At 36.1% G+C, this 24881-nt stretch overlaps 1 protein-coding gene across 1 annotated transcript in view; it reads right to left on the bottom strand.

Moving 5' to 3' along the window:
- RALYL (RALY RNA binding protein like) overlaps positions 1-24881 on the bottom strand; it is a 691528-nt gene that overhangs the window by 86420 nt on the left and 580227 nt on the right.

Genomic DNA, 24881 nt, shown 5'->3' with positions numbered 1-24881 from the left:
AGTATGATTTGTGACAATTATGCTTTCCCAGTGTTGCTGCTGCCAGCTCTCTTTTTTTTCCCCTTTCCCCAGATTTTGTCTCTCTTAAAAATCCCTTTCTCTTTCTGTGTGAAACTCTATTTGAAATTACCTGTCAAAAAAAAAAATGGCATTTCCAGAAGCTATATTCAGGTTTTTAAGGTGTTTTATGTACCTCAAGATTTTACTGGAAGGAAAAACATGTCTTTCAAGTTAAAAAAAAAAAAAAAGAAGAAGAAGATGATGATAGCCTTTCCTTTCCTCATAAACTGTTCTGTTCATGGGCTAATTTACTTTTTCTTTTTTTGAGGAGGGGCTTTTAAGGGAGGGACCTTTGCAGTTTTCATTATAGCAGCTTTGTTTGACAATCTGGTTCTTAGGTTACTGAAACAAAATGGTCATAAATCAGATATTTTAGGCACTTTCTGAGAAGAAACTAAGTCTAGGAAACGTTAAGGCTTCTGTTGTTTGGAGGCATGCTCTGTGCAAGGGGCAGATACTCAACTTTTTTGAAAAGTGAAACAAGAGTTTTGAATATTTCGCATAAATAATTTATTTTTTTATTTTTAAATCTGGTGCACTTTCATGACTTTTATTCTACCTTTCAGTGTACCTTTATTCTAACTGCTCAGGTTCCCTCAAAATTTAATGGGAAATGGGAATTAGTAAAGTAATTGTTTAGAGTTGCACACTCATAGTCTTTATTTTATTACCGAAGATTAAATGACACCAAGTAACTTCCCTGGAATTTAATTTAAGCTTTTTCATTTACAGAAGAAGAAATCACAACTCATTAGGTTTTGCAATATATGAGATCAATTTTATCTAATCCCTTTAAATTCATAAAACCAGCTTCATATGAATAGACTAATACACACAAGTATTTCTTTTTATTTTCCATCACAGAATTTCATTAAAATATAATCTGAAGAAAATGAATAAACTTCCCAGCACAAGGAGGAAGCATTTTAATGGTTTCATTACAGACATCCTGCCAATAGTAACTCCTACTGAAGCCTTCTCAGCGACTATATCTGGCTTCCCAGCGCTCGCTTCGGCAGCACATATACTGTATCTGGCTTCACACATTAAACTGGATAATCAATTACTGAGTATTTTAAGTCAAGCACAGTACTGGGGCTTGTGGATAATAATATCAGCAGAACATGGCTTCTAACCTCAAGGAATGTCAATCTAAGTATAAGGGATTAGATAAATATACGTATAACTATAATTTTAAACAGAATTTGAAAAATGCCAAAAGAGATATAAAAACTGTTATGAGAGCGTATAAGGCAGAAGGAATAGGATGTGGTTGGTGGGACAAGGTCTCAAACAAGCTTTTGTGAAGGAGATGGGATTCGAATTGGTCTTTGTAAAGTTAGGAATTTGACAAGGGAATGTTCAAAAGAAGACCCTTCCAGAAGGCCAAGAATTGGCAATAGAAAAATGTGGAATAAATTTGTAGAACAGTACTTTATGAAGATTAGTCTCTGTCATTAGCATAACTTTTCTTCAGAGTACCTGTGGAAGTCATGATTGCAGAAGTTAAAGAGCAGACTAATGGACTGAATTTCCAGAGCTTACTTCTCCAAGGTTAGTAGAAGTATCCTTAGATGTACCTACAGTATCCGATCTCTCTCTCTTTTTTTTTCTTTAAGATTTTTATTTATTTATTTTTGACAGAGAGAGATCACAAGTAGGCAGAGAGGCAGATTGTGGGGTGGGGGTGAAACAGGCTCCCTGCCAAGCAGAGAGCCTGATGCAGGACTTGATCTCAGGACCTTGAGATCATGACCTGAGCTGAAGGCAGAAGTTTAACCCACTGAGCCATCGAGGTGCCTTACGATAACCTATTTCTAACTTGTCATAGAATCTGGTGCAGGTTTCCAAATGTCAGAGTAAATGTAGTTAAACAGATTTGTAAACGTTGTCAAGATAATATGTGGACAAAAATCTGTCTATTTTTTTTTTAGGGAATACATATAAAACTTAAATTTTACTTCGGAGTGTGTGTGTATGTGTGAGTGTGTGTATATAGTGGATAGATATTCACACATACATTAAAAGTTCAAAGAGAATGAAAAAAGTTACTTAGTCTAAATTGCATTGACAAGATCATTTACTACCAAGGACTTTGGAATTGAGGAAGGAGGTGAGTGGGAACCTAAAGAATTATGACACATGCATAAAGTTCCTGACTAATTGTGGATCAGGACCCAGGAGCTCAGGAAGATGCAGTGACTAAGACATTCAAAAGGGTAAAAACAATCTACCCAGCCTAGTTATGAGTTCTGGTCTCTTACCTGCTGTGAGTCAGATTTACTGTTTCACACACTTCAAGGGTATGTGTGAACCAGTACCTACTATAAGTAAGTTTACTGTGAAACAGTAAACAGTTTAATTAAGGTAGGTATAGATAGAGAAAAAGGAGGGGAAAATATTATTTTTCTGTCTTCTGACTGAGTTAACCCAGGGATTGTGATTTTGGAAGTATTTTCTTGAATGGGGTGTGCTTGTTACCCTTCTTTATGCTGTGTTTTGTTAGGAAAGATGTTTACACATTCCATGTGTAAACATATGGAAACACAATTCTATAATTGTGTTTATTTTTCCTTTCAGTCTTTTGCTCTGGAATAAGTAAAAAAAAAAAAAAAAAGATTCTCTTCAATTCACGATGACTTGATAAAGCTACAATGAAAATGAAAGTTTATTTTTTGCAAACTGCATGACATACTTGGTAAGAGAACTAGAAATGTGAAAGCAGGAGAACCAAGAATCTAGCCATTTTGAAGGCCTGGCTTACCTATAAAAGAGTCTTGTCTGGACCAGTGAAATGGTCTCCAAACAGGTATTCCTGATTTCAAGTCCATTCTCATCTCCTATCCATAATACCTGCTGCTAGTAACTTGAAAGCATTCTTTTTACAAAATATCAAAAACGAAACAACAAACTTTTCAGTTACTCTCCCTGCCTCACAAGGTAATATTCAGACTCAATATTCAGTGCTCTCTAAAATGGGGCTCCTTCTTCAAATATTCTTTAAAAATTTGTTTAACTACTCTTTCAACCATTCAGCGTTTCCCTGCACCTACTCTGTGTGGCAGAGAAATGCTCCTTGCTGTCACAGGAAGACATTCTTGGATCTCTACACAGTCTTCTGCATTAGCCAACTGGTAGCTCAGCGTTTTCCCATTATAGGGTTTTGCTCAAGCTCTCCATCTATCAACATGTTTTATCTTCTTTCAGTTGAATATTATCCATTCTTAAAGGCCAAACTCAATCCCCACATCTTCCCCAACTATAAAGCCTGTGCGATGAGACTAAATTCCATGTATTCTGTTACTGTTTTTGCATTTATTTTTGATTCTCGCTTGTCAGCTTTCTGCTTTTCCTGTCACTGAACTAATCTATAGAGATTGATTTCTGATAACTGTCTCCTTCACAAACCAATCTCTCTATTCCATTCATCATTCTTACCTTCCTTCTTCAAACATAATCTGTCTTAATTTCTTGACACTGGAGTTCCCAGAGTAAGATATTCCAGGAGGACTCATGTCAAAATTCTGTAGAGTATTATCTCTCTCTTTGTTTGAACTGAATTCATCCATAAATATGCAGATTTCATTCTTACAAGTTCTTATGCATACTTCTATCTGAACAGATTACAAAACAATTGACCATCCAGGAGTCTATTTCACTAGATTGTGAGTTTTGAAAAGGCAGAGTGTTAGCGCTCACCCATCTGAAATTTTTTGAATTGAATGTTATGTGCCTGTGGCAATTTCTGCAATGATAGTTATTGTTATTAGTTTTTGTGGGGAACAAATATCCATATTAGAGTTTTCAAATACCTGAGTATTAATATTGGAATGTTCAGAGCATTATGGGGATGCCTGGGTGGCGCACCCAGATGCCTGGATTAGGCATCTGACTCTTGGTTTTGGCTCAGGTTGTGATCTCTGGGTGGTGAGATCGAGCCCCATGTTGGGCTCTGCACTCAGTGTGGAGTCTGCCTGAGACTCTCTCTCCCTTTGCCTCTTTCTCTGTATGTTCTTTCTCTCTCTTTCTCAATCAAATAAATAAATAAATCGTTAAAAAATGTTTAAGTCATTATGATTGCTATGTTGGGCTAGCCCTTCTGCCAATAAATTGATAGTTATTGCCTCTCAGTTCTAAATCCATTTCTTTTTTCTCTTGCTTTGTGATAATGGAGCTGGATCGTATAAACATTGCCGCTTTGTCAGCTGGTGCTAAGTTAGAGTTTGTCAGAGGCATTGGAGGAAAACCACAAGGCAAAGAAGAGGAAGCAGCTTCTTTTTCCAGGGGTCCTTATGCTTTTTCTTCTTGCTCATCTGACACTGCTGTCAGGAGGATGTGGGAGACCCAGTGATGCTCACTGGCACCCCAGTAGGACGGTGCCTACCCATCATCCCTAGTCCACCAACACTCTAACCAAACCCATGCCGTCCTGCAGGCTGCAGTCACACCCTCTCCTACAACGGTGTGACTCTCAGCCTGAGAGAGAGGCTCTTCACTGACTCCTTCCCTGGATATGCTCCTTCAGACAAAGAGATAGCAGCTATTTCCTACATTTTCTATTCTAATATTCTTTTATAGTCTTTTTTTTTTACCCTTTTAAAGTAGTTAACCATGTAATTTTACTAGTTAATAACTCCTCATATTAAATTTTCTCTGTTAAAATTACTGGTGTGGTTTCTGTCTTCTGTCTCCTGACTAAGCCTTGCCTGATACAGCCCTGTTCAGGTGCTCTTCTTTCTACATGTTGAGTGTGACCGAATGTGACATATACTCAAAGGGTATAGGTTGTCCATTTATAGATAAACTCTTTTCATAGCTTGTATAGTTGATAGTTTTGTTATTATAATTTTCATCTTACTGGATTACAATAATTTTTTGAAGTTTTCCTTCAAGACTAAATTTACCAGCTGCCCATATTCTTCATGGTAGAGTCTAGCTTATAAAAATGTTTAAGACTGATGTCAAAAGGGATAATAACAATAGTAACAACAATGTTAATCTAACAATTAACATTTATTGAATGTTTAGCATTTATCACTGTTCTAACTGCCTTGGTTATGTCAAATCATTTAATTGTCTTAAAAGTCCTAAGAGTTAGTGTTAATATTACCCTGATTGTATAAATGAGAGAACCAAGGCAATGATATCATTAATTAGAGTCCACAGAATAAATCACACATTGTCTATGGCTTACCAAATACCGGAGTGAGAAATATTAGATATTTTTGCCAATTGCTACCACTAGCAGAAGTAGAAACCAGGAATGTGCTACCACTACCATAAGGCTAGTGAAATCTTTGTGTCATTAACTCAAGTGTAGGGCTTTTAAAAAAGAAGAAAATAATTCCAATGGACTCTCACTTTTGAGATCTCCCTGGAAACAGTTTAGTGTATTTCAGTAAAGTTTTGTAAGGAGTGGAGTCTTTTGGGTTTTCCACATATAGTATCATATCATCTGCGAAGAGTGACTCCATACCAAAACTGCTAGAACTTATACAGGAATTCAGTAAAGTGTCAGGATATAAAATCAATGCACAGAAATCAGTTGCATTTCTCTACACCAACAGCAAGACAGAAGAAAGAGAAATTAAGGAGTCAATCCCATTTACAATTGCACCCAAAACCATAAGATACCTAGGAATAAACCTAACCAAAGAGGCACAGAATCTATACTCAGAAAACTATAAAGTACTCATGAAAGAAATTGAGGAAGACACAAAGAAATGGAAAAATGTTCCATGCTCCTGGATTGGAAGAATAAATATTGTGAAAATGTCTATGCTACCTAAAGCAATCTACACATTTAATGCAATTCCTATCAAAGTACCATCCATCTTTTTCAAAGAAATGGAACAAATAATTCTAAAATTTATATGGAACCAGAAAAGACCTGGAATAGCCAAAGGGATATTGAAAAAGAAAGCCAACGTTGGTGGCATCACAATTCCGGACTTCAAGCTCTATTACAAAGCTGTCATCATTAAGACAGCATGGTACTGGCACAAAAACAGACACATAAATCAATGGAACAGAATAGAGAGCCCAGAAATAGACCCTCAACTCTACAGTCAACTAATCTTCGACAAAGCAGGAAAGAATGTCCAATGGAAAAAAGACAGCCTCTTCAATAAATGGTGCTGGGAAAATTGGACAGCCACATGCAGAAAAATGAAATTGGACCATTTCCTTACACCACACACAAAAATAAACTCAAAATGGATGAAGGACCTCAGTGTGCAAAAGGAATCCATCAAAATCCTTGAGGAGAACACAGGCAGCAACCTCTTCGACCTCAGCCGCAGCAACATCTTCCTAGGAACAACGCCAAAGGCAAGGGAAGCAAGGGCAAAAATGAAATATTGGGATTTCATCAAGATCAAAAGCTTTTGCACAGCAAAGGAAACAGTTAACAAAATCAAAAGACAACTGACAGAATGGGAGAAGATATTTGCAAATGACATATCAGATAAAGGACTAGTGTCCAGAATCTATAAAGAACTTAGCAAACTCAACACCCAAAGAACAAATAATCCAATTAAGAAATGGGCAGAGGACATGAACAGACATTTCTGCAAAGAAGACATCCAGATGGCCAACAGACACATGAAAAAGTGCTCCATATCACTTGGCATCAGGGAAATACAAATCAAAACCACAATGAGATATCACCTCACACCAGTCAGAATGGCTAAAATCATCAAGTCAGGAAATGACAGATGCTGGCGAGGATGCGGAGAAAGGGGAACTCTCCTACACTGTTGGTGGGAATGCAAGCTGGTGCAGCCACTCTGGAAAACAGCATGGAGGTTCCTCAAAATGTTGAAAATAGAACTGCCCTATGACCCAGCAATTGCACTATTGGGTATTTACCCTAAAGATACAAACGTAGTGATCCAAAGGGGCACGTGCACCCGAATGTTTATAGCAGCAATGTCCACAATAGCCAAACTATGGAAAGAACCTAGATGTCCATCAACAGATGAATGGATCAAGAAGATGTGGTATATATACACAATGGAATACTATGCAGCCATCAAAAGAAATGAAATCTTGCCATTTGCGACAACATGGATGGAACTAGAGCGTATCATGCTTAGCGAAATAAGTCAAGCAGAGAAAGACAACTATCATATGATCTCCCTGATATGAGGAAGTGGTGATGCAACATGGGGGCTTAAGTGGGTAGGAGAAGAATCAATGAAACAAGATGGGATTGGGAGGGAGACAAACCATAAGTGACTCTTAATCTCACAAAACAAACTGAGGGTTGCTGGGGGGAGGGGGTTTGGGAGAAGGGGGTGGGATTATGGACATTGGGGAGGGTATGTGCTTTGGTGAGTGCTGTGAAGTGTGTAAACCTGGTGATTCACAGACCTGTACCCCTGGGGATAAAAATATATGTTTATAAAAAATAAAAAATTAAAAAAAAATAAAATCTTTAAAAAGAAAAAAAAAGTTTTGTAAGGATAGTAACCAACTGGAATGCATACAAATGAAAGAAATTAGAATGGCAAGAAATCTAAAAAATGCTTCTGTATGAAAAAGGTTGAATTAAATAAGGTTGTTTGGTCTAAAGAAGAAAGCCTTTGGGAAAGAAGGCAGCTAACTGCTTAAATATTTGAAATGTTGTCGAGTGGAAGAGGCATTGAATTTATTCACTGTGGTTCCAGAAGGCAAAACAAGTCTTAAAGAGTAGTAATTTCAAGGAACAATGTTACTGCTAAATATAACAAAGAAATAAAATAATGAGTTCTAAATATCTTGAGTGTCTAGTAGTTTTGGAAAGAAAATAGAAACATAAAAAGAAAAATACCATGACAAAACAGTGTATGATCTAGTATAACACAGTGTAACAGATACATGTGCTTCAAGAAGAGCCTGAAAATCATTTGCTAGGGATTTTGTAGTGAAGACAATTGATGCATTACATAGTTCTGGGATATCTTCCAAGTTGAAATTTCATGATTTTATTAAATCAAATTACTTTGTCAAAGTGTAACATTTAACTCTTCACCTACAGGTTTTGGGAACATGGTGACCTGAATCTGGCTCCTTTTCTGTTGAGCACCAGTTTTGGTCTCCTTGACTCCCCTTAATCAAGCTGATGCAGAATTAAAAAAGAAATCAGAATTGGACTTTCATATTATCGAGGAAGAAACAGAAAAGTATGCTTCTTCCAAAACCTATGGGATGCAGTAGGAACTTAACTCAGAAAAAAGTATGGCTTAGATGTAGATTATTGTTAAAGACTAAAGATGGAAAAAGAAAGGAATTCCATCTTAATCTTACTAAAAAAATAGCAAGACAATAGGCCAAAATAAACTAGGGAGAGGAAACTAATGTCAGGTTCAAGTCTGAAAATCTATCAGCATACTCTGACACAAAAATAAATGAAAGGAGAAAAAATAGGATTTTCATCAGTAGATGCTAAAGAGGTATATGAAAATAATAAAAGGCAATCCTTATGATATATTCTAAATAAAATAGTAAGAAGAGAACTACTTAAATAGATATGTGCCCAAAACAATAAGGAATATTGAATGATTCTTCCACTCCTCATTGACTTGGTTTACACTCCATCAATTACTACGTTCATGTGTACCTTCATATATATACATGGTTTATTGTTGTAGTCTGTATTTTATCCTCACTGAATTGCCAGTTCTTATCCCTAAATGACACATTTGTAGAAGAGATAATCTCCTTCATAATTACTATTCTTCAAAATTTTGTTTACAATATCCTCATCTCTAGATAAACTCTAGAAATATTATCAGATTTTTCCACCACTATCATTTTTCTGATAGTCTTTGTCAAAAATCATTTTGTCCCCCTCAAGAACTCTTCAGTTAAAGGACATGACTAAATAGTTGTTAAACATATTTTCATAAATTAAGTTGAGCCTTATGATGTGGGAGTCCAGAATCAAAACAGGGTTAATAGCCACATTTAGAAAATTTTTTCTGGGTTCGGTACATGGTAAAACATATTTTCTCTTGATGTCTTCCTGTTATCCTCACAAATGAAAGATGATGTAGTTGAACACAGGATTCTTGTTACAATCTTTTCCCTCAAAAATACCTCTGTTATTGCCTTCCCAGTAGTACATATTGGAAAGAAAACAGTCCAACTTTAGTTTTTCTCTTAAAGTTAGCTTTTCTTTTTCAGCGTAGATACCAAGAGCTTTCTTTACTTTCAAGTTGTAAAAATCTCATTTAAAAATCAGTGAATGATGTTTTATCTTTCATTGTTGACTCATGTTCTATAAAATTGTTCCTTGTGGCAATACCTATTATTTACAGATTAAACTCTATGAACTTTCATCCATTTTTTTCTCTTGATCTTATTTTGCCACTTTCCTCTATTTTACTCAGGGAATGTTTGTCAAGTTTTTTCCCTAATGTCACTTACTGGGGCTTTTTCCCCAGTGTAGTATCAAATGTGCCATTTACTTTTTCATAAGAAGCATTATATTGACTCTGGAGTTTAGTTAAAGAATCAACTGTTATTTTCTAGATTAGTTTCTTCTTATTACAGCCTACAGATGGAGGGAGGAGTCAAGATGGCAGAGAAGTAGCAGGCTGAGACTACAACCTACAGATGTTTCTTATAGGCACTTGCCTTCTGAACATTATTAAACTAAGTTAACAGACATTTAAAAAAAATATTCTTCAGTTTCTAGAATTAAATCCTTTGTTTTTGTTTTCAAATTTAGATAAAATTGTCATGTAACATTTTACCAGTTTTAGGTGTACAGAATAATGATTTGATATTTTATGAAATGATTACCAGAATAAGTTTAGTTAACATCCATCACCACACATAGTTACAAAATTGCTTTCCTTTGTGATAAGAACTTTTAAAAATCTACTCTCTTAGCAGCTTTCAAATATACAATAGCATACGATTAACTATAATCACTATGCTGTACATTACATCCCTGGGATTTACTAATCTTATACCTGGAAGTGTATACCTTTTAACCACATATTCATTTTGAGTAGAATTAAATCCTACTCAGAGGAATGAGTTCTCTCTGAGCCCTCACGGTATGGCTGGGCTTACTTGTAGTGAAGAAATTTTCATAAGCTTCCATGCTTTTTTTCTCATTAGTGCTTTTCTGTCTTAAGTCAATATTCAGTGTTTACGTTATGACTACATAAATACTACTTACAGTTGAGCCGTATACTATCATTACATTTCCTTTTTGTACAAATTGTTGTTTACTTGGCCTTGAGAATGGCTTCATCTTTTTCATTCTTCCTAGAGCTCTCCATATCCTGTTATAATCCAGATGAGTCCTCTCTGGGTCTGCTACAAAGTGACCATCCTGGCACTTCTTTTCACCAGTGACTTGGGGACTTTTTTCTTTCTTGTGTTAGACCTATTTATTTATTTATTGGTTTATTTGCTGGTTTATTCAATGCTTTTGGTGAAACAAGCATCAGTAGATTTCTTAGAAAGGATTGGTTAATCCTTAGATTTCTGAAAATAGCTGATTCTTATTATTTGTGTATTCTGTATTTGTGAATTTGCTAAGATTACCTGTAAACCCCCAGATCAATACTTGCAGTGCTTTCATGGTCACTCACAGACATGCACAGAATGGCAAAAGTTTGAGTTGCCGAGGCAGCACATTCCCCACTGAGACTGAGGTGATGTGCTGTCTTCTTTGTCCAGATCTGACACTGCAAATAAATATACTTTTCATGGTCTACTTAGTGCTGCCTTTTTTTTTTTTTTTTTTTTTTTACATTTCTGTGTTTTTCATTGGTGATTTTTCTGTCTGCAATGGCCCCTAAACAGAGAGCTGAGGTGCTGGTAAGTGTTCCCAAGCACAACAGGCTGTGATGTGTCTTAGGGAGAAAATTTATGTGCTACATGACCGTCCCTCAGAAAGCATTATAGTGCTGTTGGTCATGAATTCAATGTTAATGCATCAACAATATATATGAAATAAACTGTCTTTACACAGAAACACACTCAGCAGGGTTATGTATTAATTGGTTAACAAAAATGTTTTAACGAGTGCCTCATGGGAACCTAATCCTATATTTCCCCTAGGACCAGTGGTTCAGTATTTGCTAATGCAGTGGCTACAGTGACGTGACAGACTAGAACTACCACAAAAATACAAGAATGGAGTGGATCTTTTCCTATCTTCATGCTTGACTGATATTGTGTTTGGTAGGACTGACAATCTGGTTGGATATCACTTTCTCTCAGAACTTAGAGGACATTATTGCCTTGTCTGCAAGTTCCTAATGTTGAAAAATGTGATGACATTCTGATTCTGAGTCTTTGTATGTGGCTTTTATTCCTCTGCTTGAAGGTTCTTCTTCTTCTTCCTTTTTTTTAAGATTTTACTTATTTATTTGAGAGAGAGGGAGGGAGGGAGCATATGAGCAGGGAGAGGGGCAAAAGGAGAAGGAGAAGCAGACTCCCCAGCTGAGCAGGGAGCCTGTGGGACTTGATCCCAGGACCCAGGAATCATTACCTGAGCCAAGGGCAGCCACTTAACCGCCTGAGTCACCCACGTGCCTCGTTTAAGATCTTCTTATCTATAGCAATTAATCTGCCTAAGTGTGCTCCAACTTTCATTCACTGTGCTGAGCATCCTCCTATGGGCAACGTATGTTTCAGTATTAGGACACTTCCTTTCATTACTTATTCGATAATGTCCTCTGTTTTCTCCTTGTGAAACAATTATTACTACATACTGATCTCTGGGAGTAAGCCTCAAATTATTTTTAAATCTTTTCTTAACTATTTTCCACCTCTGTTTCTGTGCTCTTTTAAGTTTGAATTCCAAACGTTCATTTGCTTTTAATTTCTAAGAATTTTTTTTGTTTTCCATATGTTCCTTTGTAATAATGCAATTTTTCTATAGATATATTTTCCTATCTCTAGGGATATTGATTATAGGTTTTTAAGAGGTTCTAGGGTTATTTTTTGCTTGTTTGTTTAGTTTAGTTTTATACTCCTTATATATTTCCCCTACTGTGGAGTTCTGATATTATCTGGGTTTTTTTTTTTTTTTTCCTCTGTGTTAGAGTATTTTCTCAAATATCTGGTGATCCTTTGCTGGTAGGTCATAATTCAGAGCATGGTACTAAAAACCTGACTGGAAGTTGTGTGTGTGTGTGTGTGTGTGTGTGTGTGTGTGTGTGTGTGTGGATGCGTGTGCGCACGCACGTGAGTGTGTGCACATGTGCACGTGTGCACACATATGCAGGGCTTGTTAACCAGAGGGTCTCACTGGGGTGTGATGGGCAGGGGCTTAAGGGTTTACTGGGACTGTAAAATGTCAGTATCTCCAGATCTTCTGGATGGTCAGTTTTCTGAGATGATAAACTGCTAAGTCGTTGTTAAAGCGAAATCTCATTCTGGTCCATTGTTGAAAATAACGGCATTGTAGGGTTGCCCTAATTTTCCCATAGGACATTATGATATAGTGACAAGATCCCCCCCCGCCCCCCAACTGTGAAGAGCTGGGTTGGAGTGTTAGGAATTAGGTACTAATTCCTAGGATTTCTGGCACTCAGAGAACATTTCACATAAACTAACTTTCCTCCTCATGGTGGAATCTCTTGCAAAGTAAAGGGAGTAGCTGAAGACCAGACACGAGGACATAAGCTCCTTCTTGAAGGCATGCCTTTTTTTTTTTTTTTTTAAATGAAAAAACAGGAAGAGAAACAGAAAAGGGAGGAGAAGGGGGGAGGTCGAAAGAGGGGAGAAAGCAAGAGAGTAGGAGATGGGGAGGAGGGAGAGGAGAAGAGGGGGGAAGGAAGAGGAAAGGAGAGGAGAAGGGAGAAAACACCAGGGAGAGGGCGGGAGAGGGAAGAGGAGGCAGCAGAGGGGGAAAGGGATGAGGGAGCGGAACAAAGCTTGAACACAAGGGTTTTCAGTCTCCCATGATGTGGCGACTGGTTAATTTGCCAGGATGTCGTTCAGTGTCACTTCTCAGATACGTTTGGTGCAGCCAAATAGTACTGCTAGCTATCTTCAAGAGAAACTGAACCTGCCTGGGTCCTATCACGACTTTTCGTTTATAACTTGTCCTTCAAGAATTATCAAGTAATGCCCCACATCACAAATATTTGCTTGTTTTTATTTTATCTTCTTTAGCAGATTAGAGCTGCCAAGTCATGCCTTATATTAGATACCAGCTTCTTTGTTTTTATCCTCTTCGTAGACGGTAAGGTCCTTAACGGCAAAGACTTAGACTTGTCTATAACTTCTCAATTACTGTAGCGAAGGACTAGCTTTTTATTTTAAAAATTTCCTGTTCATCACTGACTGATAATTTCATATAATACCAAATTGTATACTTAGATGTCAAAGTGGCATAAAAATGCAAAGTTTTAAATGCTTTCTCTTCCTTTTTGTACTTCTGTCCTCACCCTGGTAAAAAAAGAGTTCACAAACTGACCGCTTTAGTGAATCCACTATGAGAAACACTGCTCTAGTCCATCTTTCTACCTTGCTTTACACCTAGCAATATGGTTCGAGAAGAATTTTGTACTGAATAAATTAATTCTCATCCAAGTATAATTAAATTGATACTCAGAAATAAAGAAAAAAGATCCTGGATCTTGATTAGAATGAAATGGAATCATAAAATCTACTTCTTGGTTTTGTTTTGTTTTGTTTGTTTGTTTTAAAGATTTTATTTATTTATTTGACAGAGAGATCACAAGTAGGCAGAAAGGTAAGCAGGGAAGGGTTGGGGGAAAGTCAGGCTCCCCGCTAAGCAGAGAGCCTGATGTGGGGCTCAATCCCAGGACCCTGAGATCATGACCTGAGCTGAAGGCAGAAGCTTAACCCACTGAGCCACCCAGGTGCCCCCACTTCTTGTTTTTTAATCTCTGGTTTGTACTTTGAACGTTTAATCGTTAGGCAATTAGCAATGTCCTCAAAAATAACGTGAATTGCAGAATGTTTTAAATATATTGAACAATTAAGTCTAAATAATTTGATGCCACCCTTCATCTGCCATAGTGAACAGTAAAGTTTTACTTTACTAAATTCCCCAACAATGATAGTTTGATGTTGTGATCTTTGTAATATAGAAGGAAAGTTCAATATTCAGTCACAGTAACGACAAACTATTTCTGTCTAGTAGGCTGGTTTTCAAACAGCAGCTGACATTGTTATCACATAATCTTTTGCACACACACATTTAGAGCGTCCTTCAAATAATGAATCAATGCACTTAATGAAATTAGACAGTTGTTCATCGTACAAAGGGCAGCGATGCTATCAAATTTTTTCTTATGAGCTTCAAACTAAAAACTGGTAACTGAAGAAAATTAGGAATGAATGCTTTCATTCATTGGGAAGCCCTCTAGTCTTTGATTTGGTGGTCTAACATGGGAACCTGGAGAAGTCAGCATGTCATGGGCCTCCTGAAGTTGGTGTTGATAATCAAAGGCCCATGATTAAGAAACATGTTTTAAAAATAACTTCTTTAGAGAGCCTCACTTTTTATTTATTTTTTATTTTTTTAATTAAGATTTTATTTATTTATTTGACAGAGAGAGAGATCACAAGTAGGCAGAGAGGCATGCAGAGAGAGAGGTGGAAGCAGGCTCCCTGCAGAGCAGAGAGCCCGATGGGGCTTGATCCCATGACCCTGGGATCATGATCTGAGCGGAAAGCAGAGGCTTTAACCCACTGAGCCACCCAGGCGCCCCTAGAGAGCCTCACTTTTTAAAAGGCTTTCAAGATTTTTAGTATCCAGTTGGGCTATAACATCTACTTCATTGAAATACCACTTGCGTGATACAATAATTTAACAAGATCTGGGAGAAATGTCTTATCAAGTGTTTCATCTTTTTTTATGCTTTTCTTTGAAGCTAAAAGGAAGTTACAGTTAAGGGTAGTCTACTGTTGAGTTAAACCAGAGGCACTGTTATTTATTTTGAAGTTGAACATGGCCTGCAGGTTCTAATGGTAAATTCTGAATGTGATCTAATTAAAATTTTACCAACGAAATAATTTTTCTAAAAACATGAAACATTTGGGGGTTGATTTTTCATTTTAATACCTATTTTAGTCGGCATGCCAAAATACAGATCTTCAATGCATTTTTCCCCCTGATAAGCTCCAAAAGCGTTAAGCGAAGCCTGGCTTTTGCTAATATTGGGTAGCTATCGATTATACTGTGATAACTGATTTGTTCTGGAAAATTAAGTAGGGAATCTTTTGAATCAAAACTATTCTGTACTTTGAAAATGTCATTAAGGGTGTTGAAAAGGTCACATTTTAAGATTGATGAAAAAAAGATCAGTCATTCTTGGCTGGATGAACAGAATTTAATTGGGAAGTGAGGCTTTAAAACTTTTGCCAGCATTTTTCATAATGCAAATCTGGGATTCACACTGCCTCTGGAAGCAATAAATAACTTTTTATGTACATATTATTTTCCTGAATAATGAAGTTATTATGTGGATGTTTATGATGATTCAGATGGATATGAAACTTAGAAGGCAGAATGAAAGTGTGAATGAAATTGACAGCTCTTTAAGCAAAAGCCCGAGGCTGGACTCCATTCCAAAATGACTACTAATATGCTGTGTGTCTTTATGGAGATTACATCACATCTCTGTGTCTTAGTTTTCCAGTATTGAAATAATTATAATACCTATTTCCTCTACATAAGAATCAGTATAGATTCATTGAACTATGGAAAATAAAGGCTAATCAATACTTTGAATCCTTTAGGAAGGGCTAATCCTGCCAAGAAATTATTTAGATAAAGCAAGTACAATTCCATTGGAAAACCTTTTAGGTATATTTAAAAATAGGAAAAATAAATGCGTTTTTTTTTCTCTTAAGATTGATTTATTTAGTTGAGAGAGAGACAGAGAGCAAGAGCAAGAGGAGTAGAGGGAAAGGAGAGAGAATCTCAAGCAGACTCTGTGCTGAGTGTGAAGCCAGACACAGGGCCTGATTTCACAACCCTGAGATCATGATCTGAGCTGAAACCAAGAGTCAGATGCTTAACTGACTTGAGCCACCCAGGCGCCTGGGAAAAGGAGTTTATTATCTTCAAGTAAAGTTAATTAGTTTTATTTCCTTGAAGGTGGGTTTATTTTAACTGAGTGAAATCAAGCATTTATTATTTTGAACATTTATTTCTAGTGAGTGTTTTCAGGACAGATTTTAAAAGTATATGAAACTGAGGTCTTATTTCCAACTGTATTCAATGCTCCCTTCTTGTAGAATTTCTACATATAACATCTAAATAATCAGAGCCACCATTTCTGTTTTATTCATATGCATAGCCAAATACACTTATCTTTTATTGGTCAGACTATATGCTCACCCTTTCAATGCAGCTGGATACTTTAAAATCTCACGTTCCTCAAAAACAGTGCTTGTGGTATTAAGGAAACAGTGGTATTTGTGTAAGTTAATATACCTATCAGAGTTTTGATTGTTTTAAATTTGATTCTGTAACATCATATAGGATTAGATCTTCTCATGAGTGAGATTTTATGTATGACAAGTTTATTTTCTCATGTATGAGTATTTGATGTCTACAAATTAGTTTGGCTAATTTAAAATTGTATGATATGAAATGATCATAAATCCTTGTAGATTTTAAAGGACTTCTCATTAGGCATTGCCTTTTTAGAATAATTAAATAGTGAGGATTGCTATGACTAAGAGTATAGAGGCTGCAGTATGATTATTTAACCAATATTATTTAAGTTATATTTTTAACAGCATTCTTATCTTAAATATACATATAACCTGTATGACATCAGATTTGTTAATGAGTTGAATGGGTTTAATAGTTGAATTTCTTTCTCTCTCACTCTCTCTTTCTATATAAATAGATATCAAATGATAGATTGACTTTTAAATACCTTAATTTATTATGATCAAAGATCTCATATAAAGTCTGGGGGAGAGGTTGCCTAGGATATATAATAATACCAATTCTCAAAGTAAAACTGATATGAACTGTGACATTTGGCTTAATGTGACACTTTATTATATGAATGAATTAGACAGTGGTGGAAGTGCTGATAACACTCTTTTGAAATATCATCAGCTCTAAAGTCCTGCACCAGTGCTTTCTTTATAAGCAGAACTTAAATAAATCTATTTAATGATCCTATGTATTTTCTTCCCTCTAAGTAACACTATACTCCTGCCTGCTATAATCTGCAATTACTTTCTTTTCCCCGAGGAGAACATTTCACTGAAGAAATAAAAGTCATTTCAGTCACCATGAGTCTCTCTGCTGCCTAAGACATTTTCAAATGGTAAGGACTGAGGAAGACTGTTTTTGATGACTCGACTCTATTTTATTATTGGAGAGTAATGAATTCTTGCTCCTTAAAAATGCATTCTGGAACCTATGCATTCAAGACACCACTGTCAAAATATATATATACATGATTGATGACCCAATTTATCGGTGATATTGTAGTTGCCATCATAGTGCAGTTTAAATGGTTTTGACAAGTACAGAAGAGTGGCATTGACAGGTGCAGAAATAAATAATGGGTTTAAGCTTTCAAATGTTTTTACAGCATTTCCCTGAATGGCAGGTTGATAAATTAAAATTACAGTTGTAGCATCAGGCCTGAGAGCACAACTGCTTTAGATTACAAAAATAGCGCTGTGGAAACTTTGTGTTCTTTCCAGAGAAGCAGCCTGGAGGGCCTTGGGAAAAAATGAAACAAGTGCAGTTGCTAAAGGAATCATTAATTTCGTGGTAGCACTGTCTCAGTCTAAACAAATAAAAAAAATAGATTTTTAGAAGAGGAAAATTGGCTTTATCCCTTTATCCCTTTTTCCCTGGAGACTCACAGAAAAACTGAAGCCACACTATCGAGAGATAGCCATTGAGTTGGCCATGAGCGGCTTCAGGATGTCAGATGGGCATATTTAAGAGCTCAGGGACAGTTTCTTGTTAACCTTCCCTTAGTTCTGATTTTAGCTGGTCATACTCTTACCATGATCCCACAAAGTCCAGCTGAGAAACCTCTAAGGCATCCCTCCATCACTCACTGATTCTGATTCTAATATTCTCCAAAAAATGTTATTTTCATCAGGATCTTCCTTCCCTTTGTTTTTTCTTTACAGACCTTAGTAAATGAAAACTGTATATGTTTAAATTCTGCAACATGACTTTTTGACATACATACACACTGTGAAATGACTGCCTTAATGAAAGCTAATTAACATATCCATCTCCTCACATAGTTACTTTCTTTTGATAACACCTAATATTTACTTTTTAAAGCAAATTTCAAGTATACATAATACTATTAACTATAGTCGTCATGTTCTGATTCCCAGAACTTACTCATTCTATGTAACTGAAAACTTTACCTCCTTAATTCTCCCACGCCCTGGCAACCACCATTCTACTCCCTGTTTCTTCCACCCGTAAGTGAGATCATGCAGTATTTGTCTTTCTACGTCAGGCGTCTGACTTACTTCACTTAGCATTATGTCCTCCAGGTTCATTCATGCTGTCACAAATGGCCGGATTTCCTTCTTTTTAAAGGCTTGACAATATTCTATTATATGGCACTAAATAATATTTCATATATATAACATTTTCTCTATCTATTCATCTGTTAATGGACACTTAGGTTGTCTTGGCTATGGTAAATAATGCTACTATGAACATGGGGACACAGGTATCTTTTCAAGTTAGTGTTTTCATTTCCTTTGGATAAATACTCGGAAAAGTGAATTGCTGAATTATATGGTAGTTCTATTTTTATTTTTTGGAGGAACTGCCACACTGTTTTCTGTGGCAGCTGCACCAATTTACATTCTCCCCAACAGTGCACAAGGTTCCCTTTTCTCCACATCATCACCAGCATTTATCAGCTTTGATCTTTTTGATAATAACCATTGTAACAGGTGTGAGGTGATTTCATTCTACTCAAGTCATGGGTCTTTTCAAGTCATGCCTGGACTATTGCAGCAGCTTTCTAAATGGCTCTACTATGACCTCACCTTGGATAACAACACTCTTCAGTTAAAAACAAAATAGACAAGCAAACATACTAATAATCCAATGACTCCACTGAATCCATAGAATGAAAAAGGAGCTCACCTTCTTCCCTCTCTCAATCTTATATTGAATTTTTAACCTCACCTTGAGGATTATCTCAGGTCCTACTTTTTGTCTAGAAAAATTTCCTGATAATCTGGTCATTTTCTTCAACTTCTCAGTTCTTAAATTAAGATAACCTCTTAATTCCTAAATGATTTTACAGCAGTCATTAATTCTGTCTTACGTTTTGATGCTCAACTGAAAGCATCCTTAAACTGGTATTGCTTTGCCTTTTTCCTGCTTCTATTATTAAAGTTTTTAATGTTGTATGTGATATTTCTATAGATCAAAGTACCTTCTGGAATTGTCTTCCTGTCTTAATGCTATTTTACTCTTTCTTGTCTATCTTCCTCAAAGATCTCCCGAGTAAGGCAGGCCTTCATTCCTGTGCTGACTTCACTCTCTTTTGAACTCTATTCCCGGAATTCAACTGTATTACCAGAAATTGGATATTCAGGTATTTGGGATTTAATTAGTTGACATTTCTATCATTCGGTGGCACTTACTCCTTATGAAAAAACTATTAATATAACTTAATTGTTGCATAGTATATTGATAATAGTTGGTATTTATTTCCTGTTTATTGTGTCAGACACTGTTCTAATCTCCTTGCAATATTATCTCATTCAAAACAGCCCTAAGAGTAAGTTTTTACCTCAGGTGAGGAGATAAGGCTCAGAAGAGTTAAACAAATTGCTCAAGGCACCTAGCTAGGAAGTAACAAAATGGAATTAAAACCAAGGAAATCAAATTACAGAGTTTACGCTCTTAGGAGCTCCTAGGTGGCTCAGTTGCTTAAGCGTCTGCCTTCAGCTCAGGCCTTGATCTCAGGGTCCTGGGGTTGAACCCCGCATCTGGCTGCCTGCTTAGTGGGAGCTTGCTTCTCCCTCTGCCCGGCCCCCCATGCCCCTGCTTGTGGTCTCTCTGTCTCTTTCTCAAATAAAAAAATTAAATCTTAAAAAAAAAAGAACTTAAGCTCTTAAAATAGGTAGTTAACAATATAACAATGTATAGCATCTGTTAGTAAATAGAAGGACTCACACAAAACCTGGACAAAAGTAGAACAGTATAAATTTGGACCTAATAAGAGTGTCAAGATTCAATAACATCTTCATAGTAACAGCAGAAATATATTGAATATGCAAATTCAGTTCCAAGACTGGAAATAAAAGGGGGAAAATCTCCCCCAAGCAAAATATTTTTAAATATATAGTTATTAGCAATTATATGAGGGTCAATTTTAGATGTAAGGTGAGCTTTGCTGTCCTGGCAATGTTCATTGCCTCTTGTTTAGACTTAGAATGGGTCCACTACCTCTCAGGGGATACAGAAGATGTACGCTTGACTGGGTCATGATTAGCTCGCTTACTGAGCTTCCGTGGAGATAAATATAGTAATTTTGCTATTTTTATCCTTGGTGTGTTTTGAATACCTCTCAGACAAACTTGAGGGAATAATAATTCTGAGCTTTATCAATTTCACTTTAAAATTAATCAGAGTTTATTTATTTGTTTGTTTGTTTATTTTAGAGAGAGAGCAAGGAGAGGGGCAGAGGGAGGAGAGAGAGAGAAACTCAGGCAGACTCCCTGCTGAACACGGAGCCCAACTCAGGCTTCCATCCCTCCTCTGCCCAACTCTAAGATCCTGATCTGAACGGAAATCAAGAAAGTCAGGTGCTTAACTAAGTTACCCAGGCACCCCAAAGTTGTTTATTATTTATTGTATTATCCTAATATAGTGAAAGAAGTCTGAACATTTTTTTTACCCGTTCAATAAATAATCCTCATAACAAAGCTACTCATGCAAAAATTCATCAGCTGAAATATTGATATATACCAAAATTTCAATTCCAAAATACAGCAGATTCATATTAAAGGCTTCTTTTAAAAGGTCAGCTTCATGCTGAAGAGGTAAGAAAAAATAATTCACATCGAAAATTTCATTTAGTGCCCTGAGTATATTTTTAAAATGGCTCAGTGTCTGCAAAGTGTCAACAGTAACTTGTACTTGAAGAGAACTCAGGCATCGTCTTGACATGCCCTTTTACACTGTGAATCTTAAACATCAAATGAACAGGAGCTTCCCTTTCCTCATCTGTATTTTTCATTAAAAAGCTGTAAAAGCTTTTTCAAGGCAAGACTGGTTTTAAACTAAGATTTATATCTTAGAATCTTAATTGAGATGATCACTTGCTTCTTCTTCACTTTCCTAAATGCAAACTTGATGCCTATTTTCTCCCAGCCTATTTCCAAAATCAGAATCTATCTGATGCGACATAAAAGGAAACATTTGCCAGAAGAGTTTTCTTAATCACTCTAAAATGGAACATTTCGAGGGTGAGTAGCATATCATGGGCTTAGTATTCTTGTAGCACTCAAACCTAAGCTCCACACTAAAAAACAAGTTTGCTTAACTGATGTGTTTTACTGTTGGGTGAGTGAGATGGGGAAGAATTTTAATTTTTAAGTCTATTGTTTGAATGTATTTTATGTATAATATAAATATATTGGTATGTATTTATAATAAATGCAATATGTGCAATGCACATATGATATACACATATTTATAATATAACATTTTAATCAACATGAAGTAACAATTATTTATTAAATATTTAAATTATATTGTTAACAATTTAAAATTGAATAAATTTTCAGCCTTAGGTCTGGGACAACATCAGAATGAGTTTTGATGCACCAGAGGTAGTGTGCTCCTTGTGCATCACGGAAGCTTCCATGGCATACTATCTGGTCTCTATACATGTTATCCTGGTCTCCAATGGATGAATTCCAAGACAGTTCTAGATCAATGTATTTACCTCCACCATACTGAACCCCAAACAGGGAAAGACTGAGGAAAGTTACATTTCAAAGATTTTCTTAAAAAGTTCCAGAGACCGTAGATGTCTGTAAGAATAATCTGTGTATGTCTGTAGGAGACGGAGCAATGGAGGACACAACCATGATGTAGACAGTGGTTTCCAGGCTTGGCTTGACAGCCTTGGGAAACTGCATTAATTGTCCTACCCTGGGTAAACAGAATCAGAACCTGGGATGAACCTTCCTGCCTCACTCTGGGCTAAAGTATTTTTTTTCCTAATGACAATTATTTTATTAATCATTTACCAGTGCATGTGAATGAAAGCTCCTCTCATATCAAACTTAAGTTGAAGGTCTGAGATCTGAGATTTCACTTAACTTCCTTTCACAATTCCATTATCTTTTTCCATAAGCAAATATTTCCTGTATTACAACTTTGACAATTTTTTCCATTGGCATATTCAGATTGAATTTATGCTATGACATTTAAAATTTTTATTTCAAAATTAATGATTATATCACATTTAGGAAAAGAAGAATTTTGCCCCCTAATTTATGTTAAGAAGAGATACACATTTTAAGCATATCACTATTTCTTTCCATTTAAAAATTTAAATGACAATTATTAGTTTTTATCATAAAAATTAAAAACAATTATCTATACTCATCTTGTTTGATAGCTTATTCCATTCACAATTTTTGTTTTTTTTCCTCTCCATTATAAAAACATTTTTTGTTTCCACATGTAAGTCGAAGAATCCCCTGTTAAAGTGGAGTTTTATTCTCCAAAATCCTTCGGAGCTCTCTAATTCTTTGGAGTATTATAAATGAGTATACCTTCCACATCTGTAATAGAAGCTAACATTTATGAACAATTATATGCCCAAAACAGTGCTACCTACTTGATCTGAATTATCTTAATTAATCTCCATATCACAAGTAAGAACCCAAAACTTAGGGGTTCAAGTATTCACCTAAACCAATACAACATGGCTTTTAAGTGTCAGACACTACAAAGGGAAAAGCAATTTCTAGAAGTACATATTAAGTGCTTTAGGACACTGACAGGCAATGGACTGAAGTATGCAATATTTAGCACAGATCTATTCATTAATATGCTTTTTATTGCACATAGAATTAAAATTAATGTGAGCTATTCAGGGTCCTAGAAAAACTCAATGTTATGAACTTACAGGTCAACTCATACCAAAGACCATAGACCATGCATTAATTCCTTTTGATAAGTGACAGATTGAAAGTCACAAATTTGAATAATGGTACTCTATTAGACTACGTTTGCCTGGTAGTCTCATCTGTGTCCACTATGTTCACAATCATCCTATCCTCTTCACTAAGAGGCGAAGTATCCAAAGTATACAATTTTATATAAAATAACTTTCTTGGAAAAAAATGGAGAACTTCAGCTCTATATTAAATTTGCCAGTCCAGGGGCACCTGGGTGGCTCAGTGGGTTAAGCCTTTGCCTTTAGCTCAGGTCATGATTCCAGGGTCCTGGGATCAAGCCCCGCATCCGGCTCTCTGCTCAGCAGGGAGCCTGCTTCCCTTCCTCTCTCTCTGTCACTCTGCCTACTTGTGATCTCTGTCTGTCAAATAAATAAATAAAATCTTTTAAAAAAATAAATTATCCAGCCCACAAAACCATTTGGGTTGCATGTTTTACCCCACTTTACTTTTAAGACCCATCTAAGGAACAGCACCCTCTTCCTACTGCCATGCCAATTTTTCCATTGTGGGTATTTTTGAGTTATAGGTCATTTTTTCGGTGGAAACTTTTTTTTCAGGGCTCTAATATAGAGTTTTAAACTCCCGATATGTTTAAAACAAAGATTACTGAGAGACTGTGGACTCTGAAAAACAATCTGAGGGGTTTGAATTGACGGGTGGGTAGGAGGTTGGGGTACCAGGTGGTGGGTATTATAGAGGGCACGGATTGCATGGAGCACTGAGTGTGGTGAAAAAATAATGAATACTGTTATGCTGAAAATAAATAAATTTAATTAAAAAAATTCCACATATGAATGAAAAAAAAAACCCACAAAGATTACTTAGGGTCTGCCTTTGTAAAATAGAGGTATGAAATAAAAAAATGTATTCCATCTCAAAGAAGTTGGGAGAACAGGAAATGCTGCAGAGAAACTGCATTAAGTGAGGCATGAAGGGAAGCTATTTCAGCCCTCTTGACTTGAGGGCAGGACACATATGCATTCAAAATAAAAGATTTCTTCAGGCTTAAAGATTTTTAACAATAGGAGCTGATGATCAATGAAGGAAAGAAGCATGCTCTAATGATTTTTTGGACCAGATCAACTTGACCTTTCATTTTTTTTAAATCCTCCAATAAATGCATCTACTCCACTTTTTCTCTCCTAGCATCCCTAACAATTATTTTGATTCTCATGATTCAACTGGCTTTCTCAAAAGCTTTTATGAGGAGTAGAAAGGGAAAGGGAACCATGTTGCTCAAGGAGTGACAGAAATATTCAAGGACTATGAATAAAGTAATAAAAGAAAACTAATGTGATCATTTAAAAACCTACCCCATCCCAAGTTTCTGGTCATTAAGCACGAGTATAGTGGCTGCCAGTACGTGATTTTTGCTCCCCATCAACTATGACATGATTGTCTTTAAGCTATAATATCTTCCAGCACTTTTTGAATCTTTACAACATCAGATATAATGCTGAGCCTGTAAAAGTCCCCTAATGAGACATTTTAATATGTTAGTCAAAGGATTATTTGGTAGACCAGTAAAAACAACTTTGCTGGCTCTTAATTAGCAAAATGCCTGAAAACAGTACATGTGTATTCTTGTCAACAATATATTATTATTAGAACACGTATTGTGACTCGAATTACTACCCGAGGAGGCTAGTGTTGGCTTTACTTAA

Source organism: Mustela erminea, chromosome 16 (genome assembly GCF_009829155.1).
Source record: "Mustela erminea isolate mMusErm1 chromosome 16, mMusErm1.Pri, whole genome shotgun sequence".
NCBI lineage: Eukaryota > Metazoa > Chordata > Mammalia > Carnivora > Mustelidae > Mustela > Mustela erminea.
The sequence above is the reverse complement of the archived record's forward strand: the minus strand, read 5'-3'. Positions and strand labels throughout refer to the sequence as shown.